This window comes from Drosophila biarmipes, unplaced genomic scaffold (assembly GCF_025231255.1).
Source record: "Drosophila biarmipes strain raj3 unplaced genomic scaffold, RU_DBia_V1.1 ptg000016l, whole genome shotgun sequence".
NCBI classification, from domain to species: domain Eukaryota; kingdom Metazoa; phylum Arthropoda; class Insecta; order Diptera; family Drosophilidae; genus Drosophila; species Drosophila biarmipes.
Window position 1 is genome coordinate 150,971 of NW_026114534.1, and position 9,313 is coordinate 160,283.

The window sequence follows — 9,313 nt, forward strand, 5'->3', positions numbered from 1 at the left end:
GATGACGATTCATATTATTATTAGATGGTCGAGTTGTACTTATATTGATATGTTAATCAAATTGGTCTCTTACTTGAAAATCTAGACCTTAGGAATATTTTTATATTATATGTTTGCCAATCTTCGCGTCACTAATAAGATGACGATTCATATTGTTATTATTAGATGGTCGAGTTGTACTTATATTGATATGTTAATCAAATTGGTCTCTTACTTGAAAATCTAGACCTTAGGAATGTAATATATAAAGGATTAAAAATTCGCCACAAAGCCAAGCAAACAATCAATGCATACAAATAGATTGTTGGTTGAACTTTATATAAGAAGTTCAACACAACAAATAAATTATGCAATTTTATTATCGAATCATCAAGCAAAGGATAAGCTTCAGTGGATCGCAGTATGGCAGCTGCTCAACCACTTACAACACCTTGCCTGTTACAAAAGTCGTTTACAATTGATTCTAGGCTTTGTCATTGTATTAAATAATGCTTTTATATGTAACTAGCGCGGCATCAGGTGATCAAAGATCCTCCCAATTTACTATGTTACAAATTACATTGGCATCACATCCATTGTCGTTTAAAAAGTAAATTATAAACTTTAAATGGTTTAGAAGCCATACAATGCAAATTGCCCCTTATTTATCATTGCAGTCCAGCACGGATACGACCTTAGAGGCGTTCAGGCATAATCCAACGGACGTAGCGTCATACCACTGTTCGCTCGAACAAGTATTGTGCCATTGGTCCGTACCTGCGGTTCCTCTCGTACTACGCAGGAATGCTGTCGCAACAACGTTTTGTCATTAGTAGGGTAAAACTAACCTGTCTCACGACGGTCTAAACCCAGCTCACGTTCCCTTGCATGGGTGAACAATCCAACGCTTGGTGAATTTTGCTTCACAATGATAGGAAGAGCCGACATCGAAGGATCAAAAAGCGACGTCGCTATGAACGCTTGGCCGCCACAAGCCAGTTATCCCTATGGTAACTTTTCTGACACCTCTTGTTAAAAACTCTTTAAACCAAAAGGATCGATAGGCCGAGCTTTTGCTGTCCCTGTGTGTACTGAACACCGAGATCAAGTCAGCATTTGCCCTTTTGCTCTATGTGTGGTTTCTGTCCGCACTGAGCTGGCCTTGGGACACCTCCGTTATTATTTGAGAGATGTACCGCCCCAGTCAAACTCCCTACCTGGCAATGTCCTTGAATTGGATCATACCTGAGTAATTGGAGTTATACCAAATTTTCAAATCAAAAATACATAAATGCACCGTTTTATTAAAGAATTTGTTTGCGATTATATAACAAACTCGTGATACTTTGATCAAGAAGCTTGCATCAAAACCCAATACCATAAGATATAATAAATATATCCGTATAATGGCTAGGAAATGATACACGTTCCATTTAATCAAGTAAGTAAGGAAACAATAAGAGTAGTGGTATTTCATTGGCGATACCAAACCGAGGTCTAATATCTCCCACTTATTCTACACCTCTTATGTCTCCTTACACTGCCAGATTAGAGTCAAGCTCAAAAGGGTCTTCTTTCCCCGCTAATTATTCCAAGCCCGTTCCCTTGGCTGTGGTTTCGCTAGATAGTAGATAGGGACAGTAGGAATCTCGTTAATCCATTCATGCGCGTCACTAATTAGATGACGAGGCATTTGGCTACCTTAAGAGAGTCATAGTTACTCCCGCCGTTGACCCGCGCTTACTTGAATTTCTTCACTTTGACATTCAGAGCACTGGGCAGAAATCACATTGTGTCAACACCCGCTAGGGCCATCACAATGCTTTGTTTTAATTAGACAGTCGGATTCCCCAAGTCCGTGCCAGTTCTGAATTGATTGTTAATTGATAATCGTTATAATTAATAAGAACTAATTGGTTTAACCCAATTAGTATTCTTAAAAATTTTAGCAAGAAAGTTCCACAATTGGCTACGTAACTAAACTATCCGGGGAACAAGTAACTAACATAAATGCTAGAAACTCTATTTACCCAGAACGAGCACATAAACCATGTTATTGTTTCCCAATCAAGCCCGACTATCTCAATCTTCAGAGCCAATCCTTATCCCGAAGTTACGGATCTAATTTGCCGACTTCCCTTACCTACATTATTCTATCGACTAGAGACTCTTCACCTTGGAGACCAGCTGCGGATATTGGTACGGCCTGTTGAGAAGTTTGCGTGTCCCCACCATAAATTTTCAAGGTCCGAGGAGAAAATATCGACACAACAGTATATGTCATGCTCTTCTAGCCCATCTACCATATCTCTCTGCGAAAGACTTCCATGGTAGTACGGCTATAAAACAGAAAAGAAAACTCTTCCGATATCTCTCGACGGCTTCTTTATGGTCGTTCCTGTTGCCAGGATGAGCACGAGGCCCATATTTAATAACAAACGGATACTCAACAGGTTACGGAATTGGAACCGTATTCCCTTTCGTTCAAAATTATTCAAGTATATTAATTTAGCTAGATTTTATATAATATATATATTTGTTTGGCATTTGTATTTTACTTGAAAATTTTCGGCTTTCGCCTTGAACTTAGGACCGACTAACTCGTGATCAACCACTGTTCACACGAAACCCTTCTCCACTTCAGTCCTCCAAGGTCTCATTCGATTATTTGCTACTACCACCAAGATCTGTACCAATGGCAGCTCCATGCAGGCTTACGCCAAACACTTCTACGCATACCATTGTACCTTCCTACTCACTAAAGTTTCAAAATTTATATTACAAGTAATATAAATCATCTACTTTAGCGGTAATGTATAGGTATACAACTTAAGCGCCATCCATTTTAAGGGCTAGTTGCTTCGGCAGGTGAGTTGTTACACACTCCTTAGCGGATTTCGACTTCCATGATCACCGTCCTGCTGTTTTAAGCAACCAACGCCTTTCATGGTATCTGCATGAGTTGTTAATTTGGGCACCGTAACATTACGTTTGGTTCATCCCACAGCGCCAGTTCTGCTTACCAAAAGTGGCCCACTGGGCACATTATATCATAACCTTGAACTTCATATCAAGAAAGTTAAGGTTCTTACCCATTTAAAGTTTGAGAATAGGTTAAGATCGTTTCGACCCTAAGGCCTCTAATCATTCGCTTTACCAGATAAGATTATTTTATATAATATTAAAATGCACCAGCTATCCTGAGGGAAACTTCGGAAGGAACCAGCTACTAGATGGTTCGATTGGTCTTTCGCCCCTATACTCAATTCTGACAATCGATTTGCACGTCAGAACTGTTTCGGTCTTCCATCAGGGTTTCCCCTGACTTCAACCTGATCAAGTATAGTTCACCATCTTTCGGGTCACAGCATATATGCTCAAGGTACGTTCCAGTTAGAGGCATAAATAATATAAATATCATTATACATAACTATATAGAACGCCCCGGGATTGTGTTAATTAGCTATAAATAGTTAAAAAACTAATCCCATTATTAGTCAAGTTAATTACGCTATTAGGTTTATATCCCAATAACTTGCACATATGTTAGACTCCTTGGTCCGTGTTTCAAGACGGGTCCCGAAGGTATCCTGAATCTTTCGCATTGTTAATCCTACAAGTGCATATAATAAACACAAAAATCAATGATAATTATGCCATTATATAATTCCGAAAAATTAACGCACTGTATTCATATAAATCTATCAGCACTTTATCAAATTAATAACATTTATTCTGTGTTAAAATGCAAGCAAATTAATTTGAATAAACTATAAGTTATATTTTATGATAAATTTGGTATGCTAATAGATTACAATGTCCTTATATGGAAAAAATGCACACTATTATCATAATATTGTTTAAATATTACAATTCTAATGATGAATTTTCCATAACGGATATTCAGGTTCATCGGGCTTAACCTCTAAGCAGTTTCACGTACTGTTTAACTCTCTATTCAGAGTTCTTTTCAACTTTCCCTCACGGTACTTGTTTACTATCGGTCTCATGGTTATATTTAGTTTTAGATGGAGTTTACCACCCACTTAGTGCTGCACTATCAAGCAACACGACTCTTTGGAAACATCATCTAGTAATCATTAACGTTATACGGGCCTGGCACCCTCTATGGGTAAATGGCCTCATTTAAGAAGGACTTAAATCGTTAATTTCTCATACTAGAATATTGACGCTCCATACACTGCATCTCACATTTGCCATATAGACAAAGTGACTTAGTGCTGAACTGATTTCTTTTCGCTCGCCGCTACTAAGAAAATCCTTGTTAGTTTCTTTTCCTCCCCTAATTAATATGCTTAAATTCAGGGGGTAGTCCCATATGAGTTGAGGTTGTGTATAACTTTTATATGCAATTAATTCTTTATATATAATGATAAAACATTTTATTAAATTCGTTATATTAATAATATCTGTATATAAATGGCATTTGTTTGATTTAACGAATCAACGAAGAACAATAATATTGTCAACGGTTTTCTATTTTCTAATCATTAATAAGAGACAATTCTAGATAAATTTTTATGCTAGACATTTCTCAGTATCATTTGATTGAAAAAGAAAATATTTCTCTTCGTTTTTCACATTCAAATTATTTACTAATGTGAGATAATGTTTTTCATATATTTTTTAATATTATGAATAAAATAATTAAATTATTATTATCCAATAATATACCATATGCTTATAAAATTTCATTATAAAATTTGTATAAGCAACTTAATTAGCATAGTCTTACAACCCTCAACCATATGTAGTCCAAGCAGCACTATAAAATTAATTAAAGTACATAACAGCATGGACTGCGATATGCGTTCAAAATGTCGATGTTCATGTGTCCTGCAGTTCACACGATGACGCACAGTTTGCTGCGTTCTTCATCGACCCATGAGCCGAGTGATCCACCGCTTAGAGTTTTATAAATTGGTTTCTTAATTTTGTCAAATATGTTTTTATTGAAAGAAATTAAAAATACACCATTTTACTGGCATATATCAATTCCTTCAATAAATTTATTTTTATACCTAAAACGAATGCTGCGAAATGTCTTAGTTTTATATAACCAATATATATCAAAGTATTTCTTTTTAAATTGCATTTATTGTAAATAAATATATATATATATATATTAATACTTTTTTAGCGATATAAATTGAAATTTATATAAAACATTAACCTGTATAAAACCAGGTACAACATTGTACATTTTAGGTTGTTGCATTATCCAATGTATGCGCATAACTGAGATGAACAATACATATCGCAACGCGTGTATATTATGGTCCATATACACACAGTATTTTAATTGTGTTTATATACAATAATAATTTAATATTATTATTTTAATAATTCGATTTGCTTGTTCGAATTTTTATTTGTTTGTTTTGGCTGCTTATTATTTCTCTCATATGTTTTAAATACAATATATAATTTTAATATTTGCATTATTTCGATTTGCTTGTTCGAAATTTTATTTGATCTATATTAGATCTCATATACATTTTGGCAATTCATATTTTATTTGTATTATTATAATGTATTTATTATAATATAAACAAATATTTTATTAACGGTAAGGATATACAATAATAATTTAATATTATTATTTTAATAATTCGATTTGCTTGTTCGAATTTTTATTTGTTTGCTTTGGCTGCTTATTAATTTCTCTCATATGTATTAAATACAATATATAATTTTAATATTTGCATTATTTCGATTTGCTTGTTCGAAATTTCATTTGATCTATAATAGATCTCATATACATTTTGGCAATTCATATTTTATTTGTAATACTATAATGTATTTATTATAATATAAACAAATATTTTATTAACGGTAAGGATATTAAAACATTAATGATCCTTCCGCAGGTTCACCTACGGAAACCTTGTTACGACTTTTACTTCCTCTAAATAATCAAGTTCGGTCAACTTTTGCGAAACAACCGTAACACGCAAGGCGTCACAGTGATCACGTCCGGAGACCTCACTAAATAATTCAATCGGTAGTAGCGACGGGCGGTGTGTACAAAGGGCAGGGACGTAATCAATGCGAGTTAATGACTCACACTTACTGGGAATTCCAAGTTCATGTGAACAGTTTCAGTTCACAATCCCAAGCATGAAAGTGGTTCAGCGGTTTACCCGGACCTCTCGGTCTAGGAAATACACGTTGATACTTTCATTGTAGCGCGCGTGCAGCCCAGGACATCTAAGGGCATCACAGACCTGTTATTGCTCAATCTCATTATTGCTAGACGCAATTTGTCCATTTAAGAAGCTAGTGTCCTTATAATGGGACAAACCAACAGGTACGGCTCCACTTATATAAACACATTCAAACACAATAAACATTTTACTGCCACCATGAATGAAGGCTATATAAGCTTCAACACCATAATCCTGAAGATATCTATTTAATATATTTGAGTCTCGTTCGTTATCGGAATTAACCAGACAAATCACTCCACGAACTAAGAACGGCCATGCACCACCACCCATAGATTCGAGAAAGAGCTATCAATCTGTCTTACACACTTATGTTCGGACCTGGTAAGTTTTCCCGTGTTGAGTCAAATTAAGCCGCAGGCTCCACTCCTGGTGGTGCCCTTCCGTCAATTCCTTTAAGTTTCAGCTTTGCAACCATACTTCCCCCGGAGCCCAAAAGCTTTGGTTTCCCGGGAAGCGACTGAGAGAGCCATAAAAGTAGCTACACCCAATTGCTAGCTGGCATCGTTTATGGTTAGAACTAGGGCGGTATCTGATCGCCTTCGAACCTCTAACTTTCGTTCTTGATTAATGAAAACATCTTTGGCAAATGCTTTCGCTTAAGTTAGTCTTACGACGGTCCAAGAATTTCACCTCTCGCGTCGTAATACTAATGCCCCCAAACTGCTTCTATTAATCATTACCTCTTGATCTGAAAACCAATGAAAGCAGAACAGAGGTCTTATTTCATTATCCCATGCACAGAATATTCAGGCATTTGAAGCCTGCTTTAAGCACTCTAATTTGTTCAAAGTAATTGTACCGGCCCACAATAACACTCGTTTAAGAGCACTAATGCAGGTTTTTAAATAGGAGGAACATATGAAAAAATACAAGTATCTAAGCACATGTAAGAACTCCACCGGTAATACGCTTACATACATAAAGGTATAGTACTAACCACAATTGTAAGTTGTACTACCCGTATGAAGCACAAGTTCAACTACGAACGTTTTAACCGCAACAACTTTAATATACGCTATTGGAGCTGGAATTACCGCGGCTGCTGGCACCAGACTTGCCCTCCAATTGGTCCTTGTTAAAGGATTTAAAGTGTACTCATTCCAATTACAGGGCCTCGGATATGAGTCCTGTATTGTTATTTTTCGTCACTACCTCCCCGAGCTGGGAGTGGGTAATTTACGCGCCTGCTGCCTTCCTTAGATGTGGTAGCCGTTTCTCAGGCTCCCTCTCCGGAATCGAACCCTGATTCCCCGTTACCCGTTGCAACCATGGTAGTCCTAGATACTACCATCAAAAGTTGATAGGGCAGACATTTGAAAGATCTGTCGTCGGTACAAGACCATACGATCTGCATGTTATCTAGAGTTCAACCAATATAACGATCTTGCGATCGCTTGGTTTTAGCCTAATAAAAGCACATGTTCCATAAGGTTCATGTTTTAATTGCATGTATTAGCTCTAGAATTACCACAGTTATCCAAGTAACTGTTAACGATCTAAGGAACCATAACTGATATAATGAGCCTTTTGCGGTTTCACTTTTAATTCGTGTGTACTTAGACATGCATGGCTTAATCTTTGAGACAAGCATATAACTACTGGCAGGATCAACCAGAATAATGTTTTTATTCATATTTCATTCATATTTTTTGAATAGAAATTAGCAATATATATGTTGTTATAGATTTTATTTCTATCGAATACGGCCATTTTTATATAGCATTCGTATACGTTTGTTTTCCAATTTATACTTGTTTCGCCACTAATAATAACAAGTTTTTATTGATGTCAAAAAGAATCATATTCTTTATAAACACAATATTTATTTTTCATATATTTTCTTTATATATGCACATTTCATTCTAAAATATCATTTTTGTTCGACATACATAATATATTGTATCCACACATGTACAATTTTTGTTTAACCAATATAAGATATTGAGTTAATCATTTGTATTTTGACGATAAATTTAAAATTTATCTATATATATCCATATAAGTCTCTGGTAATATATAAAATAGAACCGAGTGTATATATATAATTATTACTACTATATTTATTTCTTAAATAATATATACTTATATATTATTTATATATAAGTTAACAACCAACTCCCAACTTGGGCTGAGCAGGCCAATTCATATTCCCTTTATTAATATTAATCACTATTATTATATTATTATTACACTTCTTATACCACTCGTGTATGGTTCGCCTCAATTTGAGGTCCACCCTAATGAGCCCAAGTGCTGAGCCAACATATTGTGCCAACATATGGGCCGTGGCTTTGTCCCATTGGCTGACAGCGAACGTATGACTTCTGCAAAATGTGCATGGTCAGCGGTCTGCCACGGGCATCCGGTCATGCATGAGCCTTTGTTAATTCTTAAGTTCAGTTCATATAGGATATTCAATAAATAAAGAGCACCAGCTCCTATTAATGAAACTCCGGCACTTAGCCGTTAAATCTTTAATTAAAATATACTGACTGAGTCTCTAGGCCAGCAGGTAAAGAAGGGCAGTCACCCTTCCAACGTAAACTTCCTAATCTTCAGTGGATAGGAGTAGCCAGCCGGCTCCTCAAGAATCACCAACACCAAGTACGCGTGATCCCCCCTGGATCCAACACCCGTCCCATAAGAATTGGGACTGATATTAGTGACTGCTGCGTGGGACCTGCCCGCCAGCCGATCTGTATTATATAACAATTAGTGACTACTGCGTGGGACCTGCCCGCCAGCTAACCCCCATTAAATCAATAATTGACGCCCAACTACTCTTCGAATCTCACCCTGAGGAAAACAAAATGTAAGTGACTGTGCGACGAAGATAGGTCACCCAGGTCAATACGAAATATTGTGACAGATAAGTGCCTACACAAATTCTCCATATTTACTTACAAACTTGTGCCAGAGCTAGCAATTTAAATTTAAAAATTTAAATTTAAAAATACACAAAGCAGTTATATGAAATATATATTTGTTTGCAATTTTAAGTGGTTATTACGCGTGGAAAATTTTCCCCTCCCCTATTCCCTTGATTATTCTATGATTATACTCGATTTGCATGCGTTTATTTT

At 36.0% G+C, this 9,313-nt stretch overlaps 3 non-coding genes across 3 annotated transcripts; all 3 read right to left on the minus strand.

Moving 5' to 3' along the window:
• Positions 1–361: 361 nt before the first annotated feature.
• LOC127011938 (large subunit ribosomal RNA) lies at positions 362–4,332 on the minus strand. Its single transcript, XR_007765397.1, has one exon. It is a non-coding gene; the product is annotated as a large subunit ribosomal RNA (ribosomal RNA).
• A 402-nt stretch (positions 4,333–4,734) lies between these two features.
• LOC127011906 (5.8S ribosomal RNA) lies at positions 4,735–4,913 on the minus strand. The gene has a single exon (XR_007765364.1). It is a non-coding gene; the product is annotated as a 5.8S ribosomal RNA (ribosomal RNA).
• A 940-nt stretch (positions 4,914–5,853) lies between these two features.
• Positions 5,854–7,848, minus strand: LOC127011879 (small subunit ribosomal RNA). The gene has a single exon (XR_007765337.1). It is a non-coding gene; the product is annotated as a small subunit ribosomal RNA (ribosomal RNA).
• Positions 7,849–9,313: the final 1,465 nt, after the last annotated feature.